This window comes from Convolutriloba macropyga, chromosome 11 (genome assembly GCF_964194025.1).
Source record: "Convolutriloba macropyga chromosome 11, txConMacr16.3, whole genome shotgun sequence".
Classification (NCBI taxonomy): Eukaryota; Metazoa; Xenacoelomorpha; order Acoela; family Convolutidae; genus Convolutriloba; species Convolutriloba macropyga.
The window spans coordinates 54,557,483-54,583,977 of record NC_134478.1 but is presented as its reverse complement, the minus strand read 5'-3'; the positions used below and the strand labels follow the sequence as shown (position 1 = coordinate 54,583,977).

General features: G+C 34.2%; 1 protein-coding gene across 1 annotated transcript in view; it reads left to right on the top strand.

Moving 5' to 3' along the window:
• LOC142349319 (poly(U)-binding-splicing factor PUF60-like) overlaps positions 1-26,495 on the top strand; it is a 79,056-nt gene that overhangs the window by 16,871 nt on the left and 35,690 nt on the right. The gene's annotated exons all lie outside the window — the stretch shown is intronic.

The following is a 26,495-nucleotide window of genomic DNA, read 5'->3' as shown; positions in this document are numbered from 1 at the left end:
AAAACTTTGCCGTTTTTTGCTAACTTTACTCGTTGATTATCAAAAATGCAAAATTTATTTTGAGTTTCAACTCAGAAATTATCTATATCTACAACATTCGAAAAATCAATTGTTCTTAACGGACAATAAGTATTAACAGGGGTAGTTTTGGGCCATTCTTGGACTGTTACAATCCAAAAAAAATCAGGTTGTAATCAGTCGGTCTTTTTTTTAAAAAAAAAAAGACTTTTTTTTTAATAATAAAGAACAACATATCAAATCAAAGCTCAGGAGTGATAGGTCCAACCAATTCGCTTGCTAAACAGCTCCAGGCTAATGCATTTAGTTTTTTAATTGAAAGTTTATGGTCGTTTCTTTTTTAAAAATAATTGACTTTTCAATAAATAATGGCTTAATTAACTTTTCCTCTATTTTTTTCTTAATTTGTTCAACTTCCAGCTTAGTGTCAGCAAAAAAAGACTGCTTCTTCTTTCTACTGAGTTAGCATTTATTCTCGGTTGCAGTTTTAAGCCTGAAATTATTGTTTTCTGGCTTTGATACTAAGAGATTTTAGATTTTTGTTTGTTTTGATATTTGCCAGTTTTTCACGTTTTCTAATTTTGTCACATTATCACATTATTGACAGTTCTCATGTCACGTTATTCGCATTCAAATTAAAGCACAATTGAACATATTAAAATCCTGAAAGATATAAATCATCGTTTTAATGGCCTCGACGCCTCTTTCTTGAAGAAATCAATTGAATTTTTTAATTTTGTCTTAACTGTCATTTATACTTTGTCGTTTCGGTCGTATGAAATTTCCTGTATAGTGATAGCTTTCATTGGCTTTTCATGGAAGAATAGAAAAACCGATATTCTGATATTAGCAGATAGCTGATGGCTTTTATGACTTTCACACTCATCGTTTTCCAAAATTAAAAAAAAAAAACTTTTTTAACTTCGCAATTTTGTTCTTTTTATGTTTCTTTTTGTTACCTAATCTCGTTAGTTGATTACAGGTCAAATATGACATTATGGGTGTCAAGGGAATAAAAGGGATTGGTGTCCCAAAATCTTTTTTTTAAAGATTTTGTTATGACCTTACTGGCTTCGACACCGCTTTTTCACAAAAAAAAATTAAATTAATTTGATTTTTGTCATATTTGACGTTCTTTTTGTAGATGCAAGAAATATTCTGGATAATTACAGGTCTCGAGGGTTTCCTTTTCATGAAAAAACGACGATATTTAAATAGCTCTTTTTGTAATTAATGCCTTTCATGACATTGAATGTAATTTTGTTTCGAAAAAAAATTAAAAGTATTACATACTTTAGCACTTCGCTTTTTTGTCTACTTGTTACCTAGTCTTACTAATGAATGGCCACGTACTACATTATAGCTGTTTGAAGAAGGCGCAATCAAATATATTTTGAGTGCCAAAATTTGGCTTGACGGTTTTGACAGCGTTTTCTGGCAAGTTTCAATTGAAATTTTGTTTGTTCTTTGTTGTTCTTTTTAGCCGCTCTAAAAAATGAATAAGGTCAGGTCCTAATGCCCTTCTATAGAAGCAGTGGTAATCGCAAATTTGTGGTAATATTAATTTATTCCTAATGGTATTTATTACTTTGAAGTTAATTGTTTCAAAAAAATAAGTTAATTTTTTTTTTACTTTTCTGTTTTTGTTCTTTTTTGTATAATTGTTACCAAACCTTTTTGTGGACTGGTCGCATATGTTTTCTGGTGATTTATAAGTTATTTTTGTTTAGTTTCAGGTTTATCTGACGGTATGTTTACTTTGTTATTAAATTTAGTTTTTAAGAGGGACATAAATTTTTTGATGTAATTAATGTTTGTTGTTGTTGTTGTTTGATTTTGCTGTTCGTTTTGACTCGCTTTCTTAATATTCACATATTACAGCAATCTAACGCATCAATTTTTACTCCACTCAGACATTTGTTTTGGAGGTTATCTTATCGTTCATAAAGAATTTTTTGAAAAAGACTTGGGCTTTTTTGGGATTCGCAAAAAATAATTTTTGGGTTTTTCTATCTGTTCCTCATTTGGTAGACAATTATGCCAAAATTGTGGATGGGCGGGGTCGGAACCTTATGTGCCATTGCACATTACCGAGCCGCCTTGTAACTTTAACATTCAAATATAATGACATCTTACGATTTAAAGGAACTATACTGACATCATAAAATATTTTAAGCAGTATATAGTAATATTTTCCTACGCTTTGATTCAATGATATTTTTCACTTTTTAAAACGAAAAATTCTGATATTTTTGAAGATTTTGAGGCTATTATGAATTTTTTAATTTTGTCTTAACTGTCATTTATACTTTGTCGTTTCGGTCGTATGAAATTTCCTGTATAGTGATAGCTTTCATTGGCTTTTCATGGAAGAATAGAAAAACCGATATTCTGATATTAGCAGATAGCTGATGGCTTTTATGACTTTCACACTCATCGTTTTCCAAAATTAAAAAAAAAACTTTTTTAACTTCGCAATTTTGTTCTTTTTATGTTTCTTTTTGTTACCTAATCTCGTTAGTTGATTACAGGTCAAATATGACATTATGGGTGTCAAGGGAATAAAAGGGACTGGTGTCCCAAAATCTTTTTTTAAAAGATTTTGTTATGACCTTACTGGCTTCGACACCGCTTTTTCACAAAAAAAAAATTAAATTAATTTGATTTTTGTCATATTTGACGTTCTTTTTGTAGATGCAAGAAATATTCTGGATAATTACAGGTCTCGAGGGTTTCCTTTTCATGAAAAAACGACGATATTTAAATAGCTCTTTTTGTAATTAATGCCTTTCATGACATTGAATGTAATTTTGTTTCGAAAAAAAATTAAAAGTATTACATACTTTAGCACTTCGCTTTTTTGTCTACTTGTTACCTAGTCTTACTAATGAATGGCCACGTACTACATTATAGCTGTTTGATGAAGGCGCAATCAAATATATTTTGAGTGCCAAAATTTGGCTTGACGGTTTTGACAGCGTTTTCTGGCAAGTTTCAATTGAAATTTTGTTTGTTCTTTGTTGTTCTTTTTAGCCGCTCTAAAAAATGAATAAGGTCAGGTCCTAATGCCCTTCTATAGAAGCAGTGGTAATCGCAAATTTGTGGTAATATTAATTTATTCCTAATGGTATTTATTACTTTGAAGTTAATTGTTTCAAAAAAATAAGTTAATTTTTTTTACTTTTCTGTTTTTGTTCTTTTTTGTATAATTGTTACCAAACCTTTTTGTGGACTGGTCGCATATGTTTTCTGGTGATTTATAAGTTATTTTTGTTTAGTTTCAGGTTTATCTGACGGTATGTTTACTTTGTTATTAAATTTAGTTTTTAAGAGGGACATAAATTTTTTGATGTAATTAATGTTTGTTGTTGTTGTTGTTTGATTTTGCTGTTCGTTTTGACTCGCTTTCTTAATATTGACATATTACAGCAATCTAATGCATCAATTTTTACTCCACTCAGACATTTGTTTTGGAGGTTATCTTATCGTTCATAAAGAATTTTTTGAAAAAGACTTGGGCTTTTTTGGGATTCGCAAAAAATAATTTTTGGGTTTTTCTATCTGTTCCTCATTTGGTAGACAATTATGCCAAAATTGTGGATGGGCGGGGTCGGAACCTTATGTGCCATTGCACATTACCGAGCCGCCTTGTAACTTTAACATTCAAATATAATGACATCTTACGATTTAAAGGAACTATACTGACATCATAAAATATTTTAAGCAGTATATAGTAATATTTTCCTACGCTTTGATTCAATGATATTTTTCACTTTTTAAAACGAAAAATTCTGATATTTTTGAAGATTTTGAGGCTATTATGAAATTCCTTTGAATTGTAATTTTTACAAAAAAAAGGAGACACGAAAAACAAAAAGTTTCTGACTAGATGTAATATTTTGGAAAAAAAAACAGAAAGGAACTGCACAAGCAGAAATTTAACGTTTTTTCTCGCCCTTTAGCCATTTAAAGTACGAATTTGTGGCTTTCCGGTTTTCAAATCTTATTGAATGTTCTCCCAATATCTTATTGACTTTAGAAGTTACAACTTTGAACAGTTTACGGGTGTTGTACTTCAAAACAGTGGTTTTGGATTCTGTCCGAAGTTTATTCAGATTCAGCAAAGTTTTAAGTCTTGCCAATAGTGATAAACCTATGCAATTGAAAAAATCTTAAATGTCAGATGTGGCTTAACATTTCGTTTCAGTAAATTTTATCAAAAAAAGGTTTGCTATCAAATATGTGTGACAAAAACTAAAAAAAATATCAACGCCACAATACTAGGTAAATATAAAAATTCCCAATAAAACGAAATTTTACGAAGCTTTCACACCTTAATAAGATCTTGATAATAGTTTTCAAGAACAAATTAGTCATGTTCAATCAGACAAAAGGATGCGCAGCATAATTGGTGCATATTGTTTAAGACACACACGTGCAACTTTCAAAAGGCAGAAACTCTGCAATGCCAGATCTTAATATCTCCCCGTACTTGGTCTCAGGACATTTCATCTCTGAAACTTTTATCAAGTACAAACAGTACTGGAGCATACTAAAACCCGTTAAATATGCTCCTAATAATGTACAGATATTTTTCCGTCTTAGCATGAAAATCTAGCAGCTGAAATGTTTCTGGCATGACAATAACAAGGCTGAAACTTTCTGAGCAGTTCGAATAACAAACAGACTGCACAGAAAAGTGAAAAAGATAATTTAAAATTGTTACATAATTCCACAGCATTTTCAGGGTGAGTAATGATGCTTTAAGGTAATTCCCATAGTTGACCTTGCGGAATAGGTAATCAAGAACGGTATTCTTTCGCGCACACCACCCCATCCCTCCGCGACATACAAAGCTAGGGGGCATATAAATTTTTCTGATTGCAGGCTTCCTAGTAGTATATAGGAGTACAATTCAGCTTGAAATATTCGGTTCGTCATTGTTTTATCCATCCAGTAGTTGTAGTGGTAATAGTTAAATTAGAAACGAGAGAAACTGATGAAAATAAGGGGGCTGGGGTTTTCTTTCCACCGCTGTTCGAATTAGCATCGGAATGAATTTGGACTCTTCGTGTGATCTTTTGCGACATCGTTGAACTCACTATCAAACCAACTGACCGAAAATTAACTTTACTGTTCTCCGAACTCGCACTCATTATTAATAGCCGCACAGCGATAGCTGGGGCTATTATTGGCCTTCTCTTGGTTTTTTTTACAATTCAAAGAATTTGAATTGTATTGGGGCGCTGTCTTTTTATTACGACTCGAAGAGGAGTATTGGAGAAGTCCTTTTTTAAATCAATTTTATTGGAGTGAATTTTGAAGCGGGAAATGAAACACGTGAAAAAAAATTGGAGTGATTTTGGTGCTGAACAAAAGTGAAGAGCGGAGCGAAAAGAGTGGTTTTTGTTCATATCGCTGTTTTCTAGTGAGCGAGGTGTGAAAAACAATTCTGTAAGCGAGCGAAATTTTTTGTTCATGTGCGGCATTTTAAAGCAGTTTTTTTAATTTTTTTGGTTAATGGGTTTGGTTGTGACTTTGTTTCAATTTTAGGCTGATTTTGGTAGTGGTGTGAAGGTTTCCGGAAATTCGTACGAAATTTATGCTAATTCCGATGTTTTTCATGTATTTCGCTGATTTTTGGGCTAGTTATTGCGATTTTTTAACGATTGTTTTGTTTTACTGGCTAATTGAACAAGTTTTATATAACAATTGGGTACAGTTTTGTGGATTTGATTTATTTTTTTGTTGAGAAATATGACAAAAAATGGCGAAAATCGGGTCTATTTTTTCTCAATTTTTCGCAATTTTTCGTTTTCTGTTTTTTAGACAAGTTTCTTAGCTTATTATGACGTGCCGATTATTTTGCGACCATCTGGATACCCTATTCGCTGAAAGGATTTTTTCTTTGGTTTTTTATGCTTTTGTAATATTAAAAAAATTATTAACTTTTTTCCAGTTTTTTAGTGCAAGTTGTTTTTTTCATAATTTGGCCTCAAGTATTTTCAAAAATTTCATAAGTGGTTTTAGTGCGTAATGGTTGCCTTGATGAAGTAATTTTGGCAGAGATAGTTTTTTTGGGGATCTCAATTTACAACAAAATTTGATCAGATTTTTTATCATATTTTAACAGATTTGATTTTTGTTTTCTTTTTTGTTTTATTGTTTTGATTCAAGATAATCATAATTAAGTGGAGGCATGTTTTGTCTGATGAGTTATTAGATGGCGTTTAAACCGATTTCCACTTCGAGTCGTTTCCGGAATTCTTCCTGCTATGTTTTTTTTTAAGATCTGTTCACACTTTTTCAGATTTTTGAAGTCAAATTGGAGTAGTGATTTTGGTCACGTCGAAACAGGAAATGGAGCGAAAAAGCGAGTGGTTCTGCGGCGTGAAATTTTTTGCTCTAATTTTAAAGTAGAGTGAGAATACGGTGTTTGAACAAAAATTCGCTTTATCGGTAGTGGTTTTTTGTTCACATGCGGCAATTTCACTTTGATTTTTACTGTTTTTTTTTCGATTTTTTGGATCGGATTTTTTCTAAATGGTTTTTCCAATCCATTCATAGTCCATTCTAGGTCTAGTTTTCTTTTTAGTCAATGAAAATTCTTTGAATTGTACGTCAGGACTTGTCCTGCTGTGTTTTTTTATTTCTTCGTCATGATTTTGGTTACGACCATATGACGTCACAGCCACTTTTTGTTCATTCGTTCATGCAATTTCAACTGAATTGTATGTGTGACGTCATTTTTCGCTCTTAGTGGAGCGATTTTTTTGTTCATGCGCGTGATTAAATTTTTGGCCACACTTGACTTACCTCACTCTCAAAAATGACTTCCTCACTTTGAAATTGACTTTTACTTACTTTAATTCAAAGAGATAAGGTCAAATGGGTGTGTGTCACTCTAAATGAGGGTTATTTGAGATCAGCTAATAGAGGCAGCAATAACTTATACAGATTTTTAATCAAAATATAACAGATCAGCCTTCAATGAAAAGACGATTTTTTTTGGTCCGATCTACAAATCTATTGCGGCTATTTTTTTGGCAATCTGCCAGCTGTGTTCTTGTTATTTAACCCTCCTACTATCAGCCCTTGCGAACCCCAACACCCTTGTCTTCAATTTCTCTCGTTTCTAATATAACTACTACTGCTGCAACAACTACTGCCGAAAGTCCTACCAAAACTAAAACTAAATAACCAAACAATTTTGGACCTTCTAAAACGTACGCGGTTACTGGATTCAAGATGAGGTGTTACTCTGGAGCCCTCCCAGACAGTTGGAAGACGTTCACAACTCATTGTGATTAGGGCGCAAGATGGCGTAGAGATCAAACATAACGGAATAACGTGCGAGACTCAGGGTGGTTCAGGAGAGTGCTGAAATGAGAGTAGAGGAGAGAATTCCAAAGGAAAGATTTCCAAGTACAGCAAGTGTTTCTAAAATGCAAATCAAATTAAAACAAATAGTTCTGGACGCATGAATCAGTGGATAAACTAGTTGGATGCTTGAATTAGTTCCCAAATTGATTTTTATAGAATAGTTTTATTTCATTTCATACTTTTTCCAAACCTTCAATTTCATTCAAACCTTTTTCCATTTGAAGCATGAAAACAAATATTTACACCGGGTAAAAGAGAGATTTCTGATTGAGCAAAGTAGAGGTAAAAAACTGGGGCAGTTAAGTACTCTCTTGAGCAAAAAAATTGGGGGGAGCAAAACCTCTTATGTTAAGATAGTAGTCTGTCGCTCTAGGTTCATGTCTCACTTTAATTCAGCTGCTATTTAGTCATAACTCGACGATTTTTAGCCGCTAATTACACAGGCGTGTCAAACTCAGTCGCTAATCGTAAATGCTCAGATCGAACAATTTTCTTGTTTGGATAAATCATACTGCAAGTGACCCTGTAATTTCCAAAAAGTGACGTGAAAATAAAAAGGGCAAGAGAAAATGACAGAATGGCATTTTCTCTAGTTCCGCGCTGTTTTTCACTAGAACGGGGGTACGGGTCAGAAACTCGTGTATTTGTAGCCTGAAGTTATCTTTCATCAACTTTTGTCATTTTGAAACTTCGTATTTTAGGTTAAGTTACGTGACGTCGGAGAAGACACTTCGAAACTGGGCTTTGCACAGTTTCGAAGTGTTTTATATAACATATACTTGCAACACCTGGATGCTAGTGATCTTTTATATATTTATGAAGTGATATTTTTCGGATGATTCGCACGTTGTTTGACATAACCTACTATTAATTATCACGGGACAGTTAGGGAAATATCTTTAAAATGGTTTCTCTGCAGCATAAATGGACTGATCATTCGCACTACCTAAATTTTCCAAGTTTGTCTGATTATTCGTTGAACTTTCTATTTTTGCAGTAATTGAATTGCTTTCTATTTTTTTAAATTCTATAGGTCCTGTTGAAAATGTCATTTTAACTATTTTTTTTATCGGAAGGAGGCTGTGACAATAATTTTTTTATCATAGCTGCGAAGCTGTATGGTAGTAGAGCTATATTGTGGTGCTCCTTGTTTTTACAATTCAAAGAATTTGCATTGTATTGGGGCGCTGTCTTTAAGATCTATCTGTTCACACATTTTCATGATTTTTGGAATCAAATTGGAGTAGTGATTTTTGTCAAGCCGAAACAGGAAAGGGAGCGAAAAAGCGAATGGGTTTTGTGGCTTGAAATTTTTTTCGCTCTAATTTTAAAATAGAGTGAGAAAACCGCGTTTGAACAAAAATTCGCTTTCTCGCTAGTGATTTTTTGTTCACATGCGGCAATTTCAGTTTGATTTTTTCAATTTTTTGGATCAGATTTTTTTCTAAATGGTTTGCCCAATCCATTCATAGTTCATTCTAGGCCTAGTTTTTTGTAAAAAAAAACATTTACATTTCTCGCTAGTGGTTTTTCTCGCTAGCGGCATTTTGACATTGATTTTCTGTTTTATTTTTTATCTGATTTTTTTTTACAAATCGTTTTCCCAATTCACTCATAGTCTGTTCTAGGTCTAGTTTGTTGTTTAGTCATTGAAAATTCGTCGAATTGTACGTCAGGACTTGTCCTGCTTTGTTTTTTTTTGTTTCGTCGTCTGACGCTCTTTTTAGTTCTACATTTGTTCACGCAGCAAAGCTGAAAAAGTCAAATTTTCTGATTGATTTCTTCCTCTCACTAACGGCGTTTGCGTGAGTGACGTTATTTCTCATTCTCTCTAGCAAAGGTTTTAAGATCATTTGCGCAATTTTTAGATTTTGATCATACGTGACTTACCTCACTCAATGAAATGACTTTTGCACTTTAAAACTTAAGTTTAATTTGAATTAGTTTTATGTGTGCAGTAAAGGTCCCTAATAAAGGTCTTCTTCGGAATGAATGTTAACCCGCTTTATTAATTTGTCGCTGAATATTTGTTACCTAGCATTTTGACAGGCGTCCATTTTTTTCAATTTAGATCTGTATCTTTTTGTATCTCTATTACACGGCAGGCAAGTCTTTCTCTACTATTCTGCTATTATAAATCTGCCGGCTATGTTTTATGCTAAAATGTTATCCGCATTAATTTTCTGATTCCTCATTAAGAGTTTCTGTCTTTGTCTGGCAAATTGATGGGAGTGAGTTGTTGCGGATTTTCATTTCCTGAAATGTGCCTGCTCATTTTTTTCAAATATTTTGTAATCAATATTTTCTCGGCCTTAGTTTTTTAAAGAGTACCTCTAGTTGACTTCATTGATTAGAATGAATATTAAGTCATAACCATACGTCCCTAGTAGACCGCAATGGGTTGTTACTATTTGGGTAGATTAGTCTCAAGCTCATATTCTTGAAAAGAGCGAATTAGATGGTGCAGCATTTTTTCCCGAAAAACGCGAGCTGTTTCGCATGTAAACGATTTGCGGAACAAGTTTTTCGAACTTCGAGAGATGTGCTTGTTCAATGATTAGCTTTTGACTAGTTGATTGCAGCTAATTTTCAGATAGTTTTAAATGGCGAATAGGACAGTGAAGGATGCCAACACAGTGCACGGGACAAATCCGCAATACCTGGTTGAGAAAATAGTGAGGAGCCGAATTTATGACAGCAAGTATTGGAAAGAGCACTGCTTTGCTCTCTCGTGTTAGTTTTATCTTTTCCTCTTGTTTTTTGATGGATTATATCCGTCTATATTTGACCTATTTATTTTTTAATCTTCAAAAATGTAAATTTAAAGTTATAACCACGACAAAAACGTTTGGTTAAATATTTACATTTTCAAAATCGCCTCGTAAATATATGAATAGTTTGGTCTTTATACTTCAGTAGAAAAAAATATAGATGAGGGACTATAGATGAGAGATTTTTAGGGATGCGCTAAAATCAATATATTGGATTATAACGGTGTAAAGAGGTCAAATGTATATGGCTAGTTTCCACAAAACACGAGGAGTTTCATTCCTCCAATGATTGGATGACTAAAAATGAATTTACACCTTCATAATTAATTGATTAGTGCTTGGCTCTCGAATGTTGGTTCCATCTTTTTGGTGACGCATCGTGTTCCTTTGGTATGATAATTTGGTGTTTTCATTTAAATATTTTGCTCTATCTAGTATTTCGGATGGAAAGTGCGGGTTCAAACCATTCTATTTAACGAACTGATTTTTACTCGCTCTAGGAATGAAATTCCTCGTGTTTGGTGGAGTATAGCCATATACATTTGAGCTCTTTGCACCGTTATAATCCAATGTATTGATTTTAGCGCATCCCTAAAAATCTCTAACTCCCTCATCTAAGCATTTAAAGATGAGCGGATTCATAGCCTTCGGTGGACAAATTTTTCGTTTTTCACAAGACTATGGATAAACTTTTCCTTGTATTTGCTCTGCTAATACATTGTAACGTGTAATAGAAGGTAGATGCTCAAATTCCACCAGGGAGAGAGAGAGGGATAGGAGAATATAACCGTCTTCTTCGTTCTATAGCGCGATCTAGTGTTCTTTTCGACGCTAATATTTTTCTGTTTTGTGATTTCATGTAAGTGTTCAGCTTAAAGAAATTTGCTGAAATAGGAAGTCTATCCCATTATACCCCCCACAACCACCCCCACGAAATTATGCCCACCATGATGGTATGTTTACTATGATGGGGTTATATGTTATCTTACCACTAAGCGGGGGGGGGGCTATAATGGGAAAGAGTCGAAATAGATGCCAAGTTGATTACTTATATTGTTTCAGCTGAGATTCTGGTCGACCGTGCGATGGAGTTGAGATACGTGGGAGGCTCTTTCGGTGCCAACATCAAAGTGACTCCCTTCATGTGTCTTTTGCTGAAAATGCTTCAGATTCAGCCTGACAAAGATGTCATTGTTGAGTTCATCAAACAGCAAGATTTTAAGTAATAACTCGGAATATCAAGTTAAACCTTTCCACGACTGTGCTTTCTCGTGAGGAATAGTTTTTTTCGTTTGACAGGCTTTTGTTAAGAAATTGATGCCTGATTTTTAATTGCTCTCGAATGAAGTTTGAAGCAACTATTGTACACGTGTCTTTTTTTATGCAAGAGCATTCTTTCGATTTCACTTCTCGATTGACTTTCACGCTTGATTTTTTGATTTTTTTGATTGATTTGAATTGTAGGCATTCAGAAAGAAGTGTGATGCTAAAATGAAAATGATTGTTGTCGATAAATACATAGCCCCTGTAGCGTAGTGGTTGTGTTCGACTTAATTTTCGAGATCAATTCGTCCGACGTTTTACTGATAACGATCGATTTTTGATCTCGCCTGGTTTTCCTGAAATTGACTTCTACCTTCTTTTATTGAATGTTTTTTTTTGTCTACTGTGGATAATTCTCATTAACTGAACATTATTTGAGGGAAGCTTTTAGAGCTGCTTTTGGAACCGCGGCTATTTTGTGGAAATCTATCACCTAAATTTTTACATTCGGCCTTTTCTGACGCTTGAAGTAAAGGTTACGTGACTCTGAATTCTGCAGAGTAACGTAACCTAGCTTAAAACACGAAACTTGGATGTTTGAAAATGACAAAAGTTGACAGAAGTTAAACCTCTGGCTAAGTATATAGGAACTTGCGGCATTTTAACTTCTGCCACTGCAGAATTTCGGCATTTTAAAATGCGGATCTGTGTTTTAATTGCCGTTATTTAAGCAAACGTCTGCGTTGGGAAAGTTGCCGTACTTCGCACAGCAAACCGCGATTCGCCTTGTTTTAATTTAATTGTAACTACGTACAAATTAAGAAGTTACGATATATGACAACATATGGGTAAACAAAATGATTGATTTTTGAGCTTATTGAGTTCTAACAATTTTATTTTAGTATTTCCTTAGTTCTTTAAATACTGCAAGAGTTAATTTGAATTGGAATTCGTCGAGCAGATAAAAACGGAGCTACTCTGTCCAACCCCCAAACCCCCCTCCTCCCCCCCCCCCCCCCAAGCTTAGTGGGGATATTTATTTTACGCCCCCTGGCGCACGTGCTATTTTTTACATAGTAACGTGCTATAAGCAGTCGAAACACAATTTGTAAGTGGTGGTCTTAAAAAACGGGGGGTTCACAATAGATCCATAAAAATAATCATGAAGCACTCGAAATGTTACAAAACAGTCGAAACACAATTTGACTCTAAAAAGAAGTTGCAAAAGAAGCGACTGCAATTTTTTGCCAGCTAACAAATTTGAAATGAGCAATCATGTGTTGTGTTCAGGTACGTGCGATGTCTGGGAGCGATCTACCTACGGTTGACATTTTCCTCCCTGGAGTGCTACAAATACCTCGAGCCACTCTTGGTCGACTACAGGAAAATTAGAACTATAAACGCCAATGGAGGTAAGATATTCAGAATCTTTTCCTTTTGTGCGCCTACCCCATCTTAGTGGGTGCTTATTATCTGCACCCCCACACGCACGTGCCATATTTTTACAAAATGATTTACAAAATGACACGTGCCCTATTGTCTGAATTAAATTGCCCCGCGTGTCGTTCCAGAGCAATTTGTCCGACCTTAGTCGGTATATGTTTAACTGCTCTCGAACGAAGTTTAAAGCAAATATTGTAAACGTGTGTGTTTTGTAGGCAAAATTTTTGCTTGACCTGTTTTGCGCATTTGTTCTAGAACATTCTTGGACTTCTCAAGTGACTTTTTCATGCTTGTCTTCTTCATTTTTGAGTGATCTCAATTCCTCTCATTTGGAATTAAAGTTTGTTGCTAAAATGAAAGCCATAGTCAGAGAAGAAATCGCCGAGTTCTTAATAGCGGAGTTCTTAATGCTTCTGTCGAGAACTCCGGAGGTCAAGGGGCTCGGATCACTCCGTTGTCGGATTTTTTCGCACCCATAAAGAAAAATTTATCAAGACTGCAACCCCCGAATTAAATAGCTCCGCCTGCCGTTGGAGAGCAATTTGTCTGACGTTATTCGGTTTATGTTATAATAGGGCACTTGAGACTGAGGTTTACAGATGATATGCACCCGCTAATTAACGGAAGGGGAATAAACCGAAGGAATCGGGTAAGATTGAGAATATTCAGGACTGTTAAGCAAATCTCAACTTAATTGCCGGCTCTTTTGTATGGCTGCAGACATCAAAAGCTACCTAATTTGCCATAATTTATAAATTTAGTTGCCTTCTAGTGCGCTCAAAATCTCATTTCAAACACTTTCCGCAACTTTACACTAAAAGTGGCGTAATTTAACAGAAAAAGCGGATTTCTAAGTAAGTTTAAAAATCTTAACGTTGCGCGGGACTTCCGCCCCTACCTCGGGCTCAAACGAGAGGACTGATATGCCCCTTTGTGTTCATTGTCTAAAATAACTCCATAAATTTCGAATACTGGGCGCTATCCAACCCTTGTGGTGCTAATTTTGGTGTATAAAATATACCTTAAAGCTAATTTATTCAATGTTTATCCGGTTTGGACCAATTTAGTTAACTCTATTAACAGAAATCTTTGTAACAGTTCGGGTAGCAAAGTTGTGTTTGATAGAATTTCGTTCAGGACAGCACATTTTGTTTAGATTTTATCTTGACATACGTTGACGAGTTCATTGATCAGTTATTGACAGAAGACAAAGTGTGTTCAATTGTGCTGCCCCGCTTGACCAAACGGATAGCCTTAGAAGACCTCAATCTCCTACAGCCCAAGGTCACTCTTTCTCTCTCTCCCTCTCTCTCATACACACACATAAACCAGAAATATCGCCTTAGTTAATCTCTCTCCCTGATCGATTCAGTTGTTAGATCAGAGCAAACAAGTCAAACCCATACAATCAATTGATGATACTGTTTAATGAATTTAAAAGAAATCTAGTATTTATTGTGTGCAACGTTTGTGCACGAACCGAATTCAGCCAAACTGTCAATCTTATCGCCTGATAAATGTCGATAAATGAGACTATGAAAGCAATTAATCCCTTAGTTTGAACGTGAAGTTATTTGTTCTAGCCGTAAAAGGGAGTCTTTAGTGACAATTAAAGTTCCATTCTGTGATCTATGGCAACCTCGTTTTCCAAGACAATAGTGGATTCAATATAGCATGACTAGTATTGCATGCGGATGCCTGAAAAGAATTTGTTAAATTGATGGTGCACCATTTTCTAAAAAATCAAGTTAAAAATGACCAAGCTAAAGGAATTAAACGACTTGGGTTTCCGGAAACTCCAGATAAAAAATTAAATACAAAAAGTAAAGACAATTAAAGACACTTCCTCGATATCTGCGCAGGCCTTCTTCAGTCGCTTTACCACTAAGGTATGTGAAAAACTATTCACACATCAATGAGCAGAAATATATCCTAATTGATAAAATCTAACGCAAATGTTGTTGATAAAATCTAATTTAGTTTTCACCTCGATTTCTAAAAAGTATGTGTCCCTGAAGCAATTTGACTTTTCGTCCTTTGAAAACGCGATAAACAGGTAGCGACCAGTGGGTATTAAGTTTTATTAGGGGTCCCTTAGTCGCGTTGGGTAGTCTTCCAAGTGCTTAGTGTGATGAAGCTACCGGGAAGACGTAGTTTAAGGTTAAAAGATCAAGAGTTTTTGGGGCCGAAAATCCGTGCTTTTTCGTCATTTTTCGAATTTTTTATTGAACCAGTCAAAATGGATAAAGGTCTTTTGCCAGACATAAGTACTTTTTATGACCTTTTTAAGGGCAATATGTTTTGGTAATGCAAACTATAGCACGCAAATTTATTCAAAAATTCACAATTTTGTCAAGCTTTTTAGAAATTTTTGGGTTTGTTTTCGGCCTAGGTGTCAAGAAACTTCCTCTAGGGGAATACTGGACAGTTTCTAGTTGAAATGGAAAGGTTTTCAACATAATTACATCACGAATTTTAGCATTTTCTAAACAAAACTAGTTTTTTGGCATTTATTGTCATTCTTCAAGTTTTTCCAGACCCAGGGGCCAGAAAATCTCCCTAAGTGTTTGATAATAAGTTACTCAAAATTTTTATTTACCATGGATTAGTTTTCAACTTTTTAATATCACAAATATAGACTTTTTGGTTAAAACTTGCATTTTTTCAAGGAATTTTCTCTAGAGGCTTTCATAATAGGTTACTGTACAGTTTCTAGATGTGATGGAATAGTTTGCATGTTTTTAATATTACGAATTTAAGCAATTTTGAAAAAAAAACTTATTTGCATTTTTTTTCAAGTTTTTTGGCATTCTTTCATTTTTTCGGTTTCTCTAGCCTCAACAACTAAGGAACCTCCTCTAGGGTTTGATGATAGAGTACTGTATAGTTTCTAGATGTAATGGAATATATTTCAAGATTTTAATATAACGAATTTAGGCAAGTTTTTAAAAAATATTTGCGATTTTTTTCAATGTTTTTGAAATTGGTTGTCATTTTTAGGTTTCCCCAGCCTCAAGAACCAACGACTGTCCTCTAGGATTTGATAATAGGTTACTGCATAGATTCTAGATGTAATTAATTGTTTTTCATGGTTTTAATATCACGAATTTGAGCAATTTTTCAAAAAAATTTTGAATTGCACCAGGGATATCCGAATTTGCTAATAAGCTGCTGCATAGTTTTCAGAGTTAATGGAATGGCTATCAGTACTTTAATGGCTCGAGTTCTTGTAATTTTTGAAATTGAAAGTTTTCAAATTTTTGGAAAAATTTATCATTTTCCAAGTTCTTCCTGAAATAAATGGTTCCTAAGATATCAATATCACGAGTTTATCAAGATTTTGTTAAAATTTGCAATTGTTTTAACAATTTTTGAATATTTGTCCTTTTCTGAATTTAACGATCATTACTGGACAGACCAGCATTTAACATGTTGAGATGCTGTGAGACAACCGACCGCTTGTTTTGTAGCCGACAGCTGAGGCTATTATTGGCCTTCTTGTTTTTTATAAAAAAATTTGTCAAGATTTTTGTTAGGACCATATGTCGCTACAATCACTTCAAATTTTACTTTTAGTTGCTCTCAAACGAAGTTTGTAGCAATTATATTAGTCCTGCTGGTCTTTTTCATGCAGTTTTTTTGCTTGACGGATTTCTCGTCTGACGCATTTGACTTTTCGTCCTTGAAACGGGATAAACATGTAGCGGGAATTAAGTTTCATTAGAGGCCAATTGCCGCGTGTTGTAGTGTTTCAAGTGTTTAGTGCGGTGAAGGTACTGGGAAGGCCATAGTTGAAGGTTAAAAGGTCAATTTTAGGTATTTTTGAGCCCAAAATGTTGATCTAAAATTGAGGCCAGTTAAAGTTGATAAAGGTCCTTTGCAAGACATAAGTACTTCTGTGACCATTTTAAGAGCTATTTGTTTTGGTACTCCAAAAATAACACGCAAATTTCAAATAATTTTCACAATTTCAAGTTTTTAAAAGTTTTTGTCATTTTTGAGTTTTTCAGCTCTAGGTGTCAAAAAACCTCCTCTAGGGGTTGATTATAGGTAATTGCACTGGAACTAGTGGTGAAGGAATGGTTTTCAACATATAAACATCACGATTTTTTGCATCATTTTTTGTCATTTTTCAGATTTTTCGAGACCCAGGGGCCAGAAAATCTCCCTAGTGTTTCATAATAAGTTAACTCAAAATTTTTATTTACCATGGATTAGTTTTCAACTTTTTAATATCACAAATATAGCCTTTTTGGTTAAAACTTGCATTTTTTCAAGGAATTTTCTCTAGAGGCTTTCATAATAGGTTACTGTACAGTTTCTAGATGTGATGGAATAGTTTGCAAGTTTTTAATATTACGAATTTAAGCAATTTTGAAAAAAAAACTTATTTGCATTTTTTTTCAAGTTTTTTGACATTCTTTCATTTTTTCGGTTTCTCTAGCCTCAACAACTAAGGAACCTCCTCTAGGGTTTGATGATAGAGTACTGTATAGTTTCTAGATGTAATGGAATATATTTCAAGATTTTAATATAACGAATTTAGGCAAGTTTTTAAAAAATATTTGCGATTTTTTTCAATGTTTTTGAAATTGGTTGTCATTTTTAGGTTTCCCCAGCCTCAAGAACCAACGACTGTCCTTTAGGATTTGATAATAGGTTACTGCATAGATTCTAGATGTAATTAATTGTTTTTCATGGTTTTAATATCACGAATTTGAGCAATTTTTCAAAAAAATTTTGAATTACACCAGGGATATCCGAATTTGCTAATAAGCTGCTGCATAGTTTTCAGAGTTAATGGAATGGCTATCAGTACTTTAATGGCTCGAGTTCTAGTAATTTTTGAAATTGAAAGTTTTCAAATTTTTGGAAAAATTTATCATTTTCCAAGTTCTTCCTGAAATAAATGGTTCCTAAGATATCAATATCACGAGTTTATCAAGATTTTGTTAAAATTTGCAATTGTTTTAACAATTTTTGAATATTTGTCCTTTTCTGAATTTAACGATCATTACTGGACAGACCAGCATTTAACATGTTGAGATGCTGTGAGACAACCGACCGCTTGTTTTGTAGCCGACAGCTGAGGCTATTATTGGCCTTATTGTTTTTTATAAAAAATTTTGTCAAGATTTTTGTTAGGACCATATGTCGTTACAATCACTTCAAATTTTTTTTTAATTACTCTCAAACGAAGTTTGTAGCAACTATATTAGTCCTGCTGGTCATTTTTATGCAATTTTTTTGCTTGACGGATTTCTCGTCTGACGCATTTGACTTTTTGTCCTTGAAACGGGATAAATATGTAGCGGGCATTAAGTTTCATTAGAGGCCAATTGCCGCGTGTAGTAGTCTTTCAAGTGTTTAGTGCGGTGAAGGTACTGGGAAGGCCATAGTTGAAGGTTAAAAAGTCAATTTTAGGTATTTTTGAGCCCAAAATGTTGATCTAAAATTGAGGCCAGTTAAAGTTGATAAAGGTCCTTTGCAAGACATAAGTACTTCTGTGACCATTTTAAGAGCTATATGTTTTGGTACTCCAAAAATAACACGCAAATTTTTACTAATTTTCACAATTTCAAGTTTTTATAAAAGTTTTTGTCATTTTTGAGTTTTTCAGCTCTAGGTGTTAAAAAACCTCCTCTAGGGGTTGATTATAGGTAATTGCACTGGAACTAGTGGTGAAGGAATGGTTTTCAACATTTAAACATCACGAATTTTGGCATCATTTTTTGTCACTTTTCAGATTTTTCCAGACCCAGGGGCCAGAAAATCTCCCTAGTGTTTCATAATAAGTTACTCAAAATTTTTATTTACCATGGATTAGTTTTCAGCTTTTTAATATCACAAATATAGCCTTTTTGGTTAAAACTTGCATTTTTTCAAGGAATTTTCTCTAGAGGCTTTCATAATAGGTTACTGTACAGTTTCTAGATGTCATGGAATGTTTTGCAAGTTTTTAATATTACGAATTTAAGCAATTTTGAAAAAAAACTTATTTGCATTTTTTTCAAGTTGTTTGACCTTCTTTCATTTTTTAGGTTTCTCTAGCCTCAACAACCAAGGAACCTCCTCTAGGGTTTGATGATAGAGTACTGTATAGTTTCTAGATGTAATGGAATATATTTCAAGATTTTAATAGAACGAATTTAGGCAATTTTAAAAATATTTGCGATTTTCTTTAATGTTTTTGAAATTGGTTGTCATTTTTATGTTTCTCCAGCCTCAAGAACCAACGACTCTCCTCTAGGATTTGATAATAGGTTACTGCATAGATTCTAGATGTAATTAATTGTTTTTCATGGTTTTAATATCACGAATTTGAGCAATTTTTCAAAAAATTTTTGAATTGCACCAGGGACCTCCGAATTTGCTAATAAGCTGGTGCATAGTTTTCAGAGTTAATGGAATGGCTATCAGTACTTTAATGACTCGAGTTCTAGTAATTTTTAAAATTGAAATTTTTCAAATTTTTGGAAAAATTTATCATTTTCCGAGTTTATGGATCCTGAGCCAGTAAAACTATTCAAAGATGCTTCCTGAATTAAATGGTTCCTAAGATATCAATATCACGAATTTATCAAGATTTTGTTAAAATTTGCAATTGTTTTAACAATTTTTGAATATTTGTCCTTTTCTGAATTTAACGATCATTACTGGACAAACCAGCATTTAACATGTTGAGATGCTGTGAGACAACCGACCGCTTGTTTTGTAGCCGACAGCTGAGGCTATTATTGGCCTTCTCTTGTTTTTTTTTAAAAAATTTTGTCAAGATTTTTGTTAGGGCCATATGTCGTTACAATCACTTCAAATTTTGTTTTTAATTACTCTCAAACGAAGTTTGTAGCAACTATATTAGTCCTGCTGGTCATTTTTATGCAATTTTTTTGCTTGACGGATTTCTCGTCTGACGCATTTGACTTTTTGTCCTTGAAACGGGATAAATATGTAGCGGGCATTAAGTTTCATTAGAGGCCAATTGCCGCGTGTAGTAGTCTTTCAAGTGTTTAGTGCGGTGAAGGTACTGGGAAGGCCATAGTTGAAGGTTAAAAAGTCAATTTTAGGTATTTTTGAGCCCAAAATGTTGATCTAAAATTGAGGCCAGTTAAAGTTGATAAAGGTCCTTTGCAAGACATAAGTACTTCTGTGACCATTTTAAGAGCTATATGTTTTGGTACTCCAAAAATAACACGCAAATTTTTACTAATTTTCACAATTTCAAGTTTTTATAAAAGTTTTTGTCATTTTTGAGTTTTTCAGCTCTAGGTGTTAAAAAACCTCCTCTAGGGGTTGATTATAGGTAATTGCACTGGAACTAGTGGTGAAGGAATGGTTTTCAACATTTAAACATCACGAATTTTGGCATCATTTTTTGTCACTTTTCAGATTTTTCCAGACCCAGGGGCCAGAAAATCTCCCTAGTGTTTCATAATAAGTTACTCAAAATTTTTATTTACCATGGATTAGTTTTCAGCTTTTTAATATCACAAATATAGCCTTTTTGGTTAAAACTTGCATTTTTTCAAGGAATTTTCTCTAGAGGCTTTCATAATAGGTTACTGTACAGTTTCTAGATGTCATGGAATGTTTTGCAAGTTTTTAATATTACGAATTTAAGCAATTTTGAAAAAAAACTTATTTGCATTTTTTTCAAGTTGTTTGACCTTCTTTCATTTTTTAGGTTTCTCTAGCCTCAACAACCAAGGAACCTCCTCTAGGGTTTGATGATAGAGTACTGTATAGTTTCTAGATGTAATGGAATATATTTCAAGATTTTAATAGAACGAATTTAGGCAATTTTAAAAATATTTGCGATTTTCTTTAATGTTTTTGAAATTGGTTGTCATTTTTATGTTTCTCCAGCCTCAAGAACCAACGACTCTCCTCTAGGATTTGATAATAGGTTACTGCATAGATTCTAGATGTAATTAATTGTTTTTCATGGTTTTAATATCACGAATTTGAGCAATTTTTCAAAAAATTTTTGAATTGCACCAGGGACCTCCGAATTTGCTAATAAGCTGGTGCATAGTTTTCAGAGTTAATGGAATGGCTATCAGTACTTTAATGACTCGAGTTCTAGTAATTTTTAAAATTGAAATTTTTCAAATTTTTGGAAAAATTTATCATTTTCCGAGTTTATGGATCCTGAGCCAGTAAAACTATTCAAAGATGCTTCCTGAATTAAATGGTTCCTAAGATATCAATATCACGAATTTATCAAGATTTTGTTAAAATTTGCAATTGTTTTAACAATTTTTGAATATTTGTCCTTTTCTGAATTTAAGGATCATTACTGGACAAACCAGCATTTAACATGTTGAGATGCTGTGAGACAACCGACCGCTTGTTTTGTAGCCGACAGCTGAGGCTATTATTGGCCTTCTCTTGTTTTTTTTTAAAAAATTTTGTCAAGATTTTTGTTAGGGCCATATGTCGTTACAATCACTTCAAATTTTGTTTTTAATTGCTCTCAAACGAAGTTTGTAGCAACTATATTAGTCCTGCTGGTCTTTTTTATGCAATTTTTTTTGCTTGACGGATTTCTCGTCTGACGCATTTGACTTTTCGTCCTTTAAAGGGGATAAACATGTAGCGGGCATTAGGTTTCATTAGAAGCCAATTGCCGCGTGTAGTAGTCTTTCAAGTGTTTAGTACGGTGAAGGTACTGGGAAGGTTATAGTTGAAGGTTAAAAGGTCAATTTTAGGTATTTCTGAGCCCAAAATGTTGCAATTTTTTGTTTTTTTTTCGTGACGTTTCGAATTTTTTGTAGGACCAATCTAAAATTGAGGCCAGTTAAAGTTGATAAAGGTCCTTTGCAAGACAGAAGTACTTCTGTGTCCATTTTAATAGCTATGTTTTGGTACTCCAAAAATAACACGCAAATTTGAAATAATTTTCACAATTTCAAGTTTTTAAAAGTTTTTGTCATTTTTGAGTTTTTCAGCTCTAGGTGTCAAAAAACCTCCTCTAGGGTGGATTATAGGTTATTGCACTGGAACTAGTGGTGAAGGAATGGTTTTCAACATTTAAACATCACTAATTTTTGCATCGTTTTTCGTAATTTTTCAGATTTTTCCAGCCCCAGGGGTCAAAAGACCTTCTTTAGGGTTTGACAATGAGTTGATGAAAAAATGTATATCTGCCATGGAATAGATTTCAACTTTTTAATATCACAAATTTAAGCAATTTTTCGATTTCAGCAATTTTTTTTCCAGTTTTTTGAATTTTTGTCAGTTTTTAGGTTCCTACAGCCTCAAGAGCAAAAGAACCTCCTCTAAGGTTTGATAATAGGCTACACCATAGTTTTTGTGATGTAATGTAATTTTTTTCAAGATTTTAGTATCACGAAATTAAGCATTTTTAAAAAAAATATCTGAAATTTTTAAGTTGTAAAATGTTTTTGATTTTTTTTCTCGCAACAGTGGCCCAGGTTTCTCCTCCAAGGTTTAATAATAAGCTACTACTAGATTTTTTCGATTATTTAAAAAGGAGTTTTAGCAATTTTTTGATAAAGTTTCATTTATTTTCATTTTTTCGGAAAATTATTATCATATCCAAGTTTATGGATCTTTTTCAGCCAGTGAAACTATTTCAGGCTTGAAATAGAGATACTGAGTAGTCTCTTTAGACAATGAAATGTTTCTGAAGATATTAATATCAGAAGTTTTAGCAAGATTTTGATAAATTTTGCAACTGTTTTTAGAATTTTTGAGTATTTTTTCTTTTTCTTAGTTTAACGATCATTAGTGGCCAACGAAAATTTTTAAGTCTTGCAAATGCGTTATTTGACAGATTTGCCGAGAGAAAACGTGTGGAACATTGTTTCCACGGCGAAATCTGGAAAATTTTCTAAGTTTTGCACTTTTCAGCTTTTTTCTATATAAGTTAAATACTAACAAGGCTAGAAAACTACAAGTTGCGGAGTCGAATTTTATCATGGAAAACATTCTTAGCTTTCACTCTCTTTCTCTCTCTCTATCGGTTGTGGTTTTTTTCCTTTTCATTCTCGTTAACGTTTTCTCTCATGCACTCTTTCTCTCTCTCTCTCTCTCTCTCTCTCTCTCTCTCTCTTGTTGATGCCGCACTTCAGCTGCTGTTATGTGGCGTGCTGTCGTCATCTATTACCCTCATTGACGCTGAATTATAGTAGAAATGTATGACCATTTTTTTAAAAAAAATCATAAATGACGTAACTGGCATCTTTTAGGAAGTCGTTGTTCATTGCTCTCAAATGAAGTTTGTAACATTTATATTAGTCCTGTTGGTCTTTTTATGCGATTTTTTGCTTGACCGATTTTTTTTCTGACCCATTTGACTTTTCGTCCTCAGAAACGGGATATAGAAGTAGCGCCCAGTGGGCATTAAGTTCTCTTAGAGCCTTTCAGCGCACCACTCTCCAAGTATGCGATTCACAGAAACTGTTTTGGAGACTTATACTTATGGTGTGAACGGCGTTCTTAGAAATTGATCTCCATCCCTGCACATCGTTCAGACCATAAGGGCCCCGTGCAGCTGAAGATCCCCCTCCCACCGATGCCCCCCCCGCTGCGCTCACCTCACGCCCCTTCAATTAAGCCAAAGCTAGCCTCACTAAACCGTGGCTAGCTACTGACGAAGCCAACCGCTCGCCGGTTGTTTGAGAGTAATTCGCCCGACATTAGTCGGTTATATTTAGCACTGTCTATATTACAAGATCTTACAAGGTATCTATTCTATACAATGTTTTGGTATGTCGATCTCATTATTGGGTTGCAGGTATCTGCTCTTGAAGAGGATTTGGAGATGGAGGAAGATGAAGATGCGAGCAGTGATGAGGAGACAACTCAACAGCCCACCAATGCAATAATACAGGTCAGTCAAGGCATTATCACGTCACAGTTAATAAATACTCTTTTTTTCAATGTTCAAGTTAACTTTAATAATGCAAAACGTAATTATTATACATAATAGTAGTTTTAATATTCAGAATGCACAGAGATAGAAACAGATATTTGTTTTCTTAATTTTTAAAATCGAATTTCATTGTTTTTGTAACAAACCATAGCTTTATGTCATTAATACTGCGTTCCCTATTTTTTTTCAAACTGAGTTGACTGTTGTTTCCCTTGAATTGGTTTTGCATAAGTTTGTGAGGTGTTTGTTGCAGGGCAGAAGAGGTGCTAGAGATCCGTCACGAAGCAGAAGCAGATCTAAATCTCCTCAACCCAAAAGGTTATCTATTAATATATTGATTAATTTTTTAATAAACTCACTAACCTCGAGGGGGGTGGGTGGGTGCTATGATGGAAAGACACAAAAATTGGAACTTAATTAAGCTCTAAAGACGATTGCTTTGTTTAGAAGACGTAGCCGGAGTCATAGCAAAGAGAGACGCAATAGAACAAACAGGTCCAGATCCAAATCTCGATCGGCAGACAAAGAAAAGAAGAAAAAGAGTAGCAGCAAGTCAGACAAAAAAGAAAAAGACAAGAAGTCATCAAACAAAAATAACACCACCAATTCACGCAGGGATGATAACCAGGAATCGTCCAGTGGAAGAAGCAAGAAGGACAATAAAAAGGGAAGGGATTCGGAAGAGGGAGAGGAATATCAACGGGACAGTTTGAGTATCAGTGGAACGAACAAACTCAGAGCCAGTCTAGGCTTGCCACCTCTAGTCGAGTAAAACCTAAAAATTGCCCGAAGATTCAGCTGCTCCGTTACGGGTATTTTCAAGTCGTTCCAAGGAGTGACGAGAAGATATTTGGAACTTAGTGTTGATGTCGAAATGGAGAGAACTTTTAAAAGAATTGCACGAAGTATTTGAAGAACATTGCAAACTAAAATTTAATGTTGATGAACATGTTATGGTAGCTTAGTTGTCTGTTCATACTTGGCTTATCTATGAAAAAAATGTTTTCTAGATGACGTTGTTAAGATTAAGATGCTTAAGATTTGAATCTTCCAAGTTCAAAGTTTTAAGATACCGCGATTTCTATAATTTGATGATCAATTATTGCGTTTAGTTTACAGAAATCATTTAGACAATTATACTTCCAGCTATGATGTCTTCGCTCGTTATATTTATAGCTGCCAGCTGAGCATAGCTATTTTGCGGCGATTTGGGTTTTTGTTTCGTCTGACGCTCTTCTCTTCTTCGCTTTACGTTTCTTCACGTCGCAAACTTTAGAAGAGCAGTTTCGTCGATCTTTTAATGCTATTTCACTGCTCTTCTGCTACTTTTATGTGTGTGACGTTATTTCTTAAACTTATTGGAGGAGTTTTTAAAAATTGCCGGTCGTAATTAGTATAATGCGTTAATTAAAATGTGAAGTTATTTTTTAATGAGCTGCTGGACGCAAAATTATTTTGCAATCATTTCTAATCAATTCAATGGCGGGCTTTAAAATCAGTGAGCTCAAATGTTTGTTTATATATTGGAGAGGTAGAAAAAGAACAATTTTTAAATGAAAGTATCTTTATGAGCAATATACTTATTGCAAAAAAAGTCCTTTTCAGTCCGAAAGTAATAAGCTAGCTAAAACCTTTTAGGTGCAAGATAGCAGAGAATTTAAATAAATTAAAGTTCTCACGTTTTTGCAATAGACAAACTCAAGACAGATGTTCACAAAGGACAAATTTTCATTCAGGTTTTATGAAATTCCCATTCAAGGGCGAGGTAATAACTGGAAATTGGGGCGCAGCAGGCAGCGGTTTTGCCCTTTTACTGCTGTTGATGGTTTTCTTTTCAGCACGAAGTAGTCATAATCAAGGTACTCTGGCCAAAGCTGACCTCAGAGTTTGTTGCAGAATTTATAGCAGAAAATTACAGAGTTGGTTGGACTGTAGAATCTTGTCGTATGACAGTAGTCGATAAAATTTATAGTGCTTATGGATGCAAATTAGTCCGATGATTAGATCCGTTGAAATCAGGATATTAATCTGATTAAAGTTTTAATGGCAGCATGTATGTATGATTTAGAGGGAGAATCATGTCTAATATTTGATTTTGAAGTCAAAAAGAAAGATAGTGACTTAAAGAATTAGAAATAGAGTAACGTTTAATTTTTACATCATTTTTTATTAATTGCTCTCCTCAAACAAATTTTATAGCAATTATATTAGTCCTGTCGTTTTTATGCAATTTTTCGCTTGACCGATTTCTCTTCTGACCCATTTGAGTTTTCGTCCTCAAAAACGGGATAAACGGGAGCGCCCAGCGTGCATTAAGTGCTCTTAGAGCCTTTCAGCTGTTTCAGCTCAAAATTTTTTGGAGACTTATACTTATGGTGTGAAGGGTGGTTCTTAGAGGTTGAAGACTCCCCCACATGTTGACTCCCCCCCACCTCGCTGTTGCCCCCACCCCACTGTTGCCCCCCCCCCCCCCCCCCAAAAAAATGCAGATTTTTTCAAATTATTTGAAAATTTTTATCTTTAGGTCTCCCCAGCCTCTAGAACCAAGTAATGTCCTCTAGAGTTTAACAATAGTTTTCTGTATAGTTTTTAGATGTAGTGTAATTCAGGATTTTAATATCTCGAATTTAATAAATTTTTCAAAAATAATTGCATTTTAGTTTTTTGAATCTTTTTGAATTTTTAAAATTTTATGCGGCAGCAGGGTCCTAGGGACA